At 38.9% G+C, this 12,058-nt stretch overlaps 1 non-coding gene across 1 annotated transcript; it reads right to left on the bottom strand.

Annotated features, from left to right (window-relative positions):
* Window positions 1-11,547: 11,547 nt before the first annotated feature.
* On the bottom strand, window positions 11,548-11,653 carry LOC121968821. The gene has a single exon (XR_006108356.1). It is a non-coding gene; the product is annotated as a small nucleolar RNA R71 (small nucleolar RNA).
* Window positions 11,654-12,058: the final 405 nt, after the last annotated feature.

Here is a 12,058-nt window from a genome sequence, read left to right on the forward strand (position 1 = left end):
GTATTTGGTATTTAGTTTAATTATGCACATGTCATACATAATTTAGGCAGGATAATAGTAGGATGTGCTAACTTTGTGGAAGCAGGATCCAACTATTATGGCTTTTAGTTATTATGTGTGTGATTGGACCCTTGGACATGTCAAGGGCATTAATATGTGTGTGCATGATTGTATTAAAATACAGCAGGAGCTGTATTTAGTTTTTATTAGGATTTTATTTTTGATCTAGATACATGTACATTCCTTTTATGGAATATAGGATCAAAATGTAAAATTCTATTTATGTCGCGGATCGAATCTTGCAAAGCGTGGAACCTTCTAAGGACCAGAGGCCAGCGGAACTAGGAGCAAGATGGATGCGACAGTTAGACCCGGAGGCGGTGGCCAAATATGGCAGCAGCTTGGGATGACAACACACGGAGGACAATTAGAGATAAAAGCCATAATAGTTGAAAATTAAATTTTCTATTTATTGCTTTTATATTGTGCTGTGTGTGCATGTTAGTTTACAAGTATTAAGTAGGCTAGCATAGTTAAAATTCCTCATTTATAAATAACTAAGTGGGAGAGGGATTTTTAAATAAATCTCATGGTCTCCATTACTGGTTTGTAAGTGATGCAAACAAGCTTGCGCGTTGGCTCTGAGTGCCTTCCTCCATAACGGATGAGCTTGTTTGTGGATCACTAGAACAGACTTCCATTTTTGGATGACTATAGGAAATTAATTAAGAGCGTGTGTTCTTCCCCAACGGAAGGGGCATAATCTTATTAATGGACTTAGTGTCAACTAATGGTACACACTTAGACACATCTAATAGTATCCTCCCCAACGGAGTCACTATTATTATTTGTGTGACCAAATAATACCAACTATTAATTTTATTTGTCAAAAAGTTAGGTTGACAAGATAATAAAATTAATGGGTTAAAACCCTCCTTTTACAAATGTTGAATTTGTATACGTCCACACTAACGTGGCATACAAAATTCACGGTGTGATGATGTGTTGGTTAATTTAAAATAGTATTGTTTGAGGAATCAATATTATTCTAAATTTAGAGTTCTGACCAAAAGTTATTTGTGATTCTTAGGATGACTTTTAACCCACTGTCCATCATACTTCAACAAAATAGACTTACTGGACCTAATTACATAGATTGGAAAAGGAACCTGGACATTGTTCTGACTGCTGAAAGCTATAAATTTGTACTGACTGAACCTTGTCCTGATGCACCCACTGGTGAATCAACCCAAGAGGAGATTCAATATCATAAGAGATGGGTAAAGGCAGATGAGATGGCGCAGCGTTACATTTTGGCTTCAATGTCAAATGTATTGCAACATCAGCATAAAGATTTACCAACAGCTTATGATATTATGAACAATCTCAAGGAATTCTTTGGTCATCAGGATAGGGCTTCTAGACAAGAAGCAATGAGAAAGATAATGACAGCCACCATGCAAGAGGGTACTCCTGTAAGGGATCATATCCTAAAGATGATGGCTTATCTTAATGAGATACAAATCCTTGGAGGAGAAATTGATGGGGAAACCCAGATCGATATGATCCTCCAAACGCTACCTAGAAGTTTTGAGCAGTTCCGCCTGAACTATAATATGAATAAGAGGATTTATTCATTAGGGGAACTACTGACAGAACTTCAAGCGGCAGAAGGATTATTTCGTCACAATTCTCAAATTCACTATGCTGAAAATGGTTCTACTTCTAAACCGAGAGGAAAGAAGAAGAAGAAACAAGCTGGTTCAGCAAAGAAAGTGAATAAATCTCAGAGTATAGGATTTAAAGCTGGAGTGAAGAAGCCGAAGGGCAAGTGCTTCATCTGCAAACAGTCAGGGCATTGGAAGGCAGACTGTCCTCGTAGGAATCAGAACAACAAAGGTATATCTCATGCTCTAGTTGTTGAAACATGTTTAGCGGTGTTATCTACCAGCACCTGGTGTGTAGATACGGGAGCCACTGATCATGTCTGCAATTCCTTGCAGGGGTTCCAAGAAACCCGACGACTAACTGAAGGAGAGATTACCGTCTACATGGGCAATGCTACTAAGGTGGCGGCTGTTGCAGTGGGAGATGTCTACTTATCTTTTAGTAGAAATAGAAATTTGATTTTAAGAAATTGTCTTTATGTACCCAGTTTTAGAAAGAATTTAATTTCAGTTTCTAAACTGTTTTTAGATGGATATTCAGTTTCTTTCAGTAACGATGTAGTTATTAAAAGAAATAAAGTGATTATCTGTTCTGGTGCATTAGTTGGCAATTTGTATACTTTAAATCCAATTTCTTCCATAAAGCAAAACATGGAAATTTATAATTCATCTTCTAACTCAAATAAGAGAAAAGAACCTTCAGAAATGAACCAAGCATATCTTTGGCATCTAAGGCTTGGTCATATTAACTTAAGTAGGATTCAGAGGCTTATAGCCGATGGACTTTTGGGTTCATTAGAGTTGAAAAATTTTTCAACTTGTGAATCTTGCTTGGAAGGTAAAATGACCAAGAGGCCTTTTAAGGCCAAGGGGTATAGAGCCAAAGAAGTGTTAGAATTGGTTCACTCTGATTTGTGTGGTCCTATGTCTGTCCAGGCAAGAGGAGGTTTTGAATATTTTGTCTCTTTCATAGACGATTATTCAAGATACGGATATATTTACCTAATGCGCCGCAAGTCCGAGTGCTTTGATAAGTTCAAAGAATACAAGGCTGATGTGGAAAAATGATTAGGTAAAAGTATCAAGACACTACGATCTGATCGTGGTGGCGAATACCTCTTAGGAGAGTTTAGGAATTACTTATCAGAGGCTGGGATTCAATCCCAATTGTCCGCACCACCCCAACAGAATGGTGTAGCAGAACGAAGGAATAAGACTCTTATGGAGATGGTTAGATCAATGATGAGTTATTCAGAATTACCAAATTCGTTTTGGGGATATGCTCTGGAAACAGCAGTGTATGTTTTGAACTTAGTCCCTTCTAAATCAGTTTCTTCTACTCCCATGGAATTGTGGAATGGGCGAAAACCCAGTCTAAGACATATTCGGATTTGGGGTAGTCCAGCACATGTGCTGAAATCAGATGCTGATAAGTTAGAATCCCGTACAGAAGTTCGCGTATTTGTAGGATATCCCAAAGGAACGAAAGGTGGTTTATTTTATAGTCCTAAAGACCAGAAGGTCATTGTTAGCACCAATGCCCAGTTTTTAGAAGAAGACTATATAATGGATCACAAGCCTAGTAGCAAAGTAGTTTTAGAAGAAATTAGAGAGGGCACGTCTACTTCAGTACCAACAGTACAAGATGAAGTACCACAAGAGACTGTAACACGTGTCACACATGATACACAACCACAGACAGTGCCTCGTCGTAGTGGGAGGGTTGTAAGGCAACCTGAAAGATTCATATTTTTGGGAGAATCTTCAGATTTGATCCCGGGTAAACATGAACCTGATCCCCGGAAATATGACGAAGCACTCCAAGATATAGATGCAGCATCTTGGCAAAAGGCAATGAATTCTGAAATAGAGTCTATGTACTCTAATAAGGTCTGGGAGCTTGTAGAACCACCTGATGGTGTAAAAGCCGTTGGATGCAAGTGGATCTACAAAAGGAAAAGAGGGACAGACGGGAAGGTAGAAACCTTTAAAGCTAGGCTTGTTGCGAAAGGGTACACTCAGAAAGAGGGAATCGATTATGAGGAGACCTTTTCACCGGTAGCCATGCTTAAGTCTATCCGGATACTCTTATCCATTGCTGCTCATATGGATTATGAGATTTGGCAAATGGATGTCAAGACAGCTTTCCTTAATGGAAGTCTTGAAGAAAACATCCATATGAAGCAACCAGAAGGGTTCATTGAAAAGGGCAAAGAGCATCTAATGTGCAAGCTCAATCGGTCCATTTATGGATTAAAGCAAGCTTCAAGATCTTGGAACATCCGGTTTAATGAAGTAATCCAGTCATATGGATTTATTCAAAGTCCGGATGAGTCTTGTGTATATAAGAAGTGTAACGGAAACGTGGTGGTATTTCTTGTACTATACGTAGATGATATTTTGTTAATTGGCAACAATGTCAAGGTATTATCAGACGTAAGGGTATGGTTGTCCAAACAATTTGATATGAAGGACTTAGGAGAATGTGCACACATTCTTGGGATCAAAGTTATAAGGGATCGTAAGAAAAGAATGTTGTGTCTGTCCCAAGCTTCATATATAGATACAATCCTTGCTCGTTTTAGCATGCAGGATTCCAAGAAAGGTTTCTTACCTTTTAGACATGGAGTAACTCTATCTAAAGAGATGTCTCCAAAGACATCGAAAGAGATAGAGGACATGAAAGCAGTTCCTTATGCTTCGACTGTAGGAAGCCTAATGTATGCAATGCTATGTACGAGACCTGATATCTGTTTTGCCGTGGGCATGGTCAGCAGATATCAGAGTAACCCTGGACAAGGACATTGGACTGCGGTAAAGCATATATTAAAGTACCTGAGAAGGACTAGAGATTATATGCTAGTTTACCAAGCAGACGATCTGCTCCCTGTGGGTTACACGGATTCAGATTTCCAATCAGATAGGGATAACAGTAAGTCTACATCAGGCTATGTGTTTACTTTAGGAGGTGGAGCCATTTCATGGAGGAGTGTTAAGCAAAAATGTGTTTCGGACTCAACCATGGAAGCTGAGTATGTAGCAGCCTCTGAGGCAGCTAAAGAAGCAGTATGGCTCAGGAACTTTCTAATGGACTTAGATGTGATTCCTGGTTTGCCCAAAATCATCACAATTTATTGTGATAATAGCGGTGCAATTGCAAACTCGAAGGAACCACGAGCCCATAAGGCAAGTAAACATATAGAGCGCAAGTACCACCTGATACGAGATATCGTGAAGCGAGGAGAAGTTGTCATCGCCAAGATTGCATCAGCAGATAACCTGGCAGATCCTTTCACTAAGGCCCTTCCGGCGAAAGCTTTCGATCGGCATGTGGAGGGAATGAGAATCAGATGTATGGTAGAAGATATGGCAGCTTAGTCATTAGTATAAGTGGGAGATTGTTGGAGTGTATACTGAAAGCCTAAGCTTTGTAAACATTCATTATGAATAAAGAATCACATTTGGTCAAATTGTCTACATTTGTTTGTAGTTGTTCATATAGTTTATATTGTAGATAACATAGTATATGGTGTCACATGCAGAAGATGATGTTATCAGTACCTTATAAATTATAAACAGTAGCTCACGACCAGAATGGAAAGGAACAAACCATTAGAAGGTCGTAGTGTAATTAGGTATTAGTTTATCTTAACTATATAATTACATTAGTACACTCAGAGTGTATTGAGTAGGACCATTTGAGGTCGTTCCTTTTATACTGACTTTATAAAGGAACAAAGACCTCAGTTATTATGGAAGTGTGTGCTCTTAATCCTAATATAATAACAAGCACATATATTTGATATTTATTTCTTTAATTTAACAATGGGTGAGATTTAGTTCGATGAATCAATAAGCCCGATAAATTGGGAAATGATATCAATTATAGTGTGTGTTGTTGATTATGGAAGGAAACTGTGTCCTAGAGATACTAGGTTGATAATGTCCCCAAGAGGAGCTCATAAGGATTGTCATGTTAAACCCTGCAGGTGGACTTAGTCCAACATGACGATAAGGTTGAGTGGTACTACTCTTGGACTTAGATATTAATTAAATGAGTTGTCAGTAACTCACTTAATTAGTGGACATTCGATATCTTAAACACAGGGAGACTAACACGCTCATAATAAGAAGGAGCCCAAAAATGTAATTTGGGATTGGTGCGGTAGTTCAATGATAGTTCTCTAGTGGAATGAATTATCATTGATAAAATTAAGTTGTGTGTTCGGGGCGAACACGGGATGCTTAATTTTATCGGGAGACCAAAACCAATTCCTCCTCTCGGTCCCTATCGTAGCCTCTTATTTATAGAGTTCTATACCCACCTATACCCACCTTCTATACCCACCCAATAGGGGCCGGCCAAGCTAGCTTGGGAACAAGCTAGGGCCGGCCTAGGTATAATATTGGGTGGCCGGCCCTAGCTTGAACCCAAGCTAGTGGGGGCCGGCCAAATTAGATTTAAAAGGAATTTTAATTTTAATTTTTATTATGTGGAAGAAATAATTTATTAAAGAGAATTAAAATTAAAATATCTCTTGTAAAAGATCTACAAAAGATTAAAGAAAGAGATTAGATCTCTTTCCTTATTTGTAGATTGGTGAGATATTTTATTTTCTCTTTAAAATTATTCACATGTTGATAAAATTAAAATTATAGGAATTTCCTTTTATCAACCATGAAGAGATTTTTAAAGAGAAATTTTATTTTTTAAAATTTCCGGAAACAAATTAGGAAGTTTTAATTGTTGATTAAAACTTGTCTAATTTTTTCCTTCATTGATGTGGCCGGCCATTGGTTTTAATTTGGGAAATTTTATTTTATTTTTCTCAATTAAATCATGTCAAGGAAATTGAGGAAATTTTATTGTAATTAAATTTCCTAATTTGCCTAGGCCAAGGAATATAAAAGAAGGGGTGAGGGTGCCTTCACAAGATACAACATCTATTATTCCTCTCCCTCTTTTGTTCCTTGGTGTGGCCGGCCATCCTCTTCCTCTCTTCCTCTTGTGGTGGCCGAACCCTTCTCTTCCATTGGAGCTCTTGTGGTGGCCGGATACTACTCGGAGAAGAAGAAGAAGAAGGAGAGAAAGCTAGCATCTCTTGGAGCTTGGTTAGTATTTTGGTTTTCCTCCTTGGTGAAGTTTTTCCTTTGTGGCCGAACCTTGCTTGGAGGAGAAGAAGGTGGTTGGTGGTTTCTCATCTCGGAAGATCGTTGCCCACACAACGTTCGAGGTTAGAAGAGGAATACGGTAGAAGATCAAGAGGTTTTTTCTACAAGGTATAACTAGTAATTTTTCTTTCCGCATCATGCTAGTTATTTATGGAAATAATACCAAATACAAGAGGCTTACGTTCTAGAATTTCGAATATATTTTTCGAAGTTGTGTTCTTTTGTTTTTTTTCTTTTCCTTGTGATTTGATTGTTCTCTTTGGTTAACCTAAAGTTATTTTAGGAAATTAAATATTATCTTTCTATAAAAGGTTTTGTCTAGTCGGTGGTGGTTGCTCCCATATCCAAGAAGGCCATGTGCCTCGCCACGTCAGTACTGGGAACCAATTATGGAAATTAATATTTAATGGAATTAATAACTTAAGGAGACTTGGGTCGAACGTGTTAAGTTCCGCAGGAGATCCAAGTCAAAACCTAAAAGAACAAATAGATTAAGTTTTGGATCAAACGTGTTAAGTTCCGCAGGCGATCCAAAATTTAATTTAAAAGAACACATGGTAGCTAGGAAAAGATTCAGACCTTTGTACAAAATTTTTGTACAGTGGAACCTATAGGTTTTCCGAGTAGCAACCAACACAACGTTGGGTGATTCTTCAGGGGGAGAGTTTTTTTTATGTGTGCCAATAGGGGGAGAATGTGTGGTTAAGTTAGGCCTTCATTACCTGAAGAGGGAGGTTGCCCTCTGGGAAAGGGAAAGAATGAAGGAAACCATCATTCATATAATGGCATGAATTGGCATGAAGGAAGTTGAGGCTATAAGATTAGCCTAACTTAAAGGAGGTATTGTCAAACATCAAAAAAGGGGAGATTGTTGGTGCAATATTCCCTAGGTCAAGGTTGACCTGGTTGACTGAGCTTGAATTAGGTCAAGCTCAAGTCTTGATGTTTGGGTTTCGATGCTTGACAATACATGGAGACAAGACATGTAGATTGCAGGTGCAATCGTTCATGTAGTGAGATAGTGAAGGAAAATCAAGTAGGTCAAGGGATTGACCGGATACTTGACTGGAAAAGTCCTGATAAGTGAAGCCAGGCAGTTGAGGAAAATTCTGGTGATAAAGCCAGGTGAAAGACCTAGTGAGTGAAGCTAGGCAGAAGGAAAATCCTGGTGAGTGAAGCCAGGTGAAAGACCTAGTGAGTGAAGCTAGGCAGAAGGAAATCCTGGTGAGTGAAGCCAGGTGAAAGACCTAGTGAGTGAAGCTAGGTAGAAGGAAAATCCTGGTGAATGAAGCCAGGTGAAAGACCTAGTTAGTGAATCTAGGTAGTATGGGAAATCCTGGTGAGTGAAACCAGGTGAAAGACCTAGTGAGTGAAGCTAGTCAGAAGGGAAGTCCTGGTGAGTAAAGACAGGCATAGGAATTTTAGATGGATCAAGATTGATCGGACATCTAGTGCTGGGAAGTCCAAGTAGGTCAAAGGGATTGACCGGATACTTGGCATAAGGAAATTCAGATGGGTCAAGGTTGACCAGACATCTGGTAGAAGTCCAAGTGGATCAAAGGGATTGACCGAACACTTGGTGAGGGAGTTTTAGCAGGTCAAGGGTGACCGGATGCTAGACATGATGAACCAACAGGTCATAGTTGACCGGTTGTTGGTGTAGGGGACTTTGGACTTGTTTTTGGGCAAAAACAGGAGCTGAATCGATCAGCCGATCGATTGGCTCTTGCCCAATCGATCGGCTGATCAATGGCTGATCGATTGGGTGAGTCCCCGCGACAAGTCTCCTCCCAATCGATCAGTAGATCGATTGGGGAGAAGTGTCGCACGAACAGAAAGCCTCCCAATCAATCGACCGATCGATTGCGAGCCTCCAATCGATCGGGCGATAGATTGGGAGCTGCAACTTTTTGTGATAAGCCCTGGATCAATTAGCCGATCGATCCATGCAATTTCCAGGAGCACATAGGCGCTCTGGATCAATTAGCCGATCGATCCAAAGCCTCCCCAATCGATTGGAAGCAATCCAATCGATTGGGATTCGACCGTTGGCGTCGTATTTAGCTGTTGACGAGCGTTTTCTCTAATAGATCTCTAAGCTTTCATCTCCGATCTACACAGCGAGTTCACAGCTTCTCCACAGTCACTCTCACACCAGATCTTGAAGGTTCTTGGAGGCATTTCCAAGTCAAGAGGCGAATCTACAGTAAGAAAAGAAGCTAGGGTTAGGGTTTCTTATGTAAACCGTGTAAGCTTTCCCTTGTATTTGCTTCTCTTTGTTTCTTATTGTATTGAGAGCATTGTAGGGCTTCTCCACCTTCGGTAGTTACCGTAAAGGAGAGTTTTCATAGTGGAGGGTGCGTGAGTGTGTGGATCCTTGGAGTAGTCACCTCTTCTTGAGGTGGATACCAAGTAAATCCCTTGTGTTAGCGTTGTGTGTTTGTTTTCTTGTATTTTCCGCTGCTCATCTTCACGAGAAACAAACAATGTTGAGCACGAGATCACGCCGAGCTATTCACCCCCCTGCCCCCTCTAGCTACATTTCGGTCTCAACAATCTTAACATGTGGACTAATTCTTGTTAGGGCATTCTAATTGAAGTGGATACTCCTATGCTACCATTAGGAAGTGACTGTGTGATCTAGGAGCGTATGAACGGGGGATTATAGTGACAGAGATTTCCTATTAACTGAACTTCCTAGGTTACCTCTCTACTTAATGATGTTAGCATTTGGGTAGACTCTTCGGTGTAACCTATGCGGGGGTTGCGCTAGGCTTTAGTTAGAATTCCTATACGAGTATAAACATAGAGTTAGGTTCATGAACAATGCATAGGGGCATTAACTTGCATCGTAACGAAACCGAGATCCTAGCATCTATCATATATCCCCTTCCAAGATCACCTACTCTTATTCTCTCTCTACTCTCTAATATCTCTCTCTCTTCTTCCCTTCTCTCTCTCTTTCTTATGTTTGTGAACAACCTTCCAATTGTCTATATAGTTTGTTGTGCGAAGTTAATTAGTGCTTAATCAACAGTCCCTGTGGGATCGGTATTTTATTACTAATGATGTAACCGTGCACTTATTGTTTTGTAACATGTTTTTGACATCCTTACTGGGGACTGTTTATATTAACATTAGTTGATTAACATATGAGTTATTCTAGACTTGTTAATAGGTTTTTCATTTATTTGTCTATTTTTATTTCAGCACCTTTTTTCTTGCAATTTAAATTCTGTATTTACTTTTCTTGTTATTAGTTTATAGTTCAATTTTTCCTTTCCTTAATTTCTGTATTTCCTTTCTTTAATTCTGCATTTTTATTTTTTTCTCATAATTCTTTTAGATATCCATGAGCACTATCTCAAGAAGGTGGATATGGTTTACGTGATTTGCAAACATGGAATATGGCTCTATTATGTCGGAATCTATGGAATATTCAAAATCGACGTGAGTCTCTTTGGGTTCAATGGGTTCATCATCACTATCTCCGAAATATGGACTTTTGGCAATGGAGGAGTAAGCCTTCGGATTCTCCCCTTATTAAACACTTACTTTCTATTCGTGATGAACTTGTACAGCGAACTACCTCTATTGGCGCCACAAATATGAAAAATGATAGAGTGGTTTGCGGGGGAAAATAAAGGGACGGCTTTGGCATATGAGTTTTTCCGTCCAAGAGCGGGTAAAGTGGATTGGTTTTCGGTGTTATGGAAGCCATATATTTTGCCCAAGCATAGGTTCACATCTTGGTTACTTGCTCATGGAAGACTAAGAACGGCAGACACCATCCCTTATGAGCTCAACAAATTATGTGCGTTATGCCACCAACAAGATGAATCCAATAATCATCTTTTCTTTGATTGTGAGATTGTCAAGCCTCTACTTTATAAAGTCAAGACATGGATGGATATCACTTTTGACATCACCGATATGGCTTCTTATCTTATAAAGGTAAAGGGCGGCAAATGAAAGCAAGACATTTTGCCTTATCTTCCATGATTTATCTCGTATGGAATGCACGTAACATGAGTCGATTTGAGAATGTTGTTCCTTGCTTTGAGAAGATATTCCACAAAGTCCAAGTTCATGTTTGGCGCTTTGTAGATATCAAGTGATTCTTTTGTAATGTGTGGTAATGCTTTGTGATATGCTCGAGTATCATACAAAGTCCAAGTCATGTTTGGTACTTTATAGACACTAGTGAGATGATGATGAGTGATGTTTGTGTAATGGTGTCATACAAAGTCATAAACCTCTTATGCACTTTGTAGTCATTATATGATTGTATTTTGTTCTTTTTGGGAGTATAATACATTTAAATCCCCCAAAAAAAAAACAAGCAAGACTTTAAGAGAATTCTTTGCACCCATGTCTGTAAGATTTTTATCTCTGATTGTGAAACCTCATATTGAAGCAAATAGTTTCCAACTAGACCCAGAGATAATTACTATGATATAAGGTCATAAATTTGGAGTAGAAGTATCAGAAAGCCCTTATATGCACCTTGAGACATTTCTAGAGCTTTGTGATATGGTGAACTGTGAAGGAGTGTCAGTGGATGCAGTTTGATTAATGGCATTTCCTTTCAATATCAAGGATAAAGCAAGGGCTTGGTTATATTCCCTCCGTCCTCAAAGCATTAAGAGTTGGGAACAATTGGAGTAGCAATTTTTTAATCACTTTTTCCCTCCAAGTAGAATGGTTTACATGAGGAATTGCATCACAAATTTTGCTCAGGCAGATGGAGAATCATTATTTGAAGCATGAGATAGATTCAAGAGTCTACAAAAATAGTGCCTTCATCATGGCTTGGAAAAATAGTTGACTCTATACATATTCTATAGGAGAATTTCTTTCTCAGATAAGTGTTTATTAGATTCATCAGTTGGAGGTTCTTTTATGAGAAAAAGTGTTGACGAAGTATATACATTAATTGATCATGTGATATTGAATCTCTAAGAATGGTCAGATAGAAATTGGATGGAATTTCCCTCAAGTTCTTTAGAAGTACAAGCCATGAAAGCAAAAAATCCTGTCAAACAAAATATAGTTCAACCTTCCAAGATTTTAGAAAATCACAAATCACAGAATGAGGGTTTCAAATAGTTAGAGGCAAAGATTGATAATATAGTTTCAAAATGGTTCAAGCATGACCTCCCTCCTACACAGACAAGGTCTAGTAAATAGTGTAATGATATTAAGTTGAGAAGTGTCAT

The sequence above is a fragment of the Zingiber officinale genome, chromosome 3B, assembly GCF_018446385.1.
Source record: "Zingiber officinale cultivar Zhangliang chromosome 3B, Zo_v1.1, whole genome shotgun sequence".
In the NCBI taxonomy this organism is placed as follows: domain Eukaryota; kingdom Viridiplantae; phylum Streptophyta; class Magnoliopsida; order Zingiberales; family Zingiberaceae; genus Zingiber; species Zingiber officinale.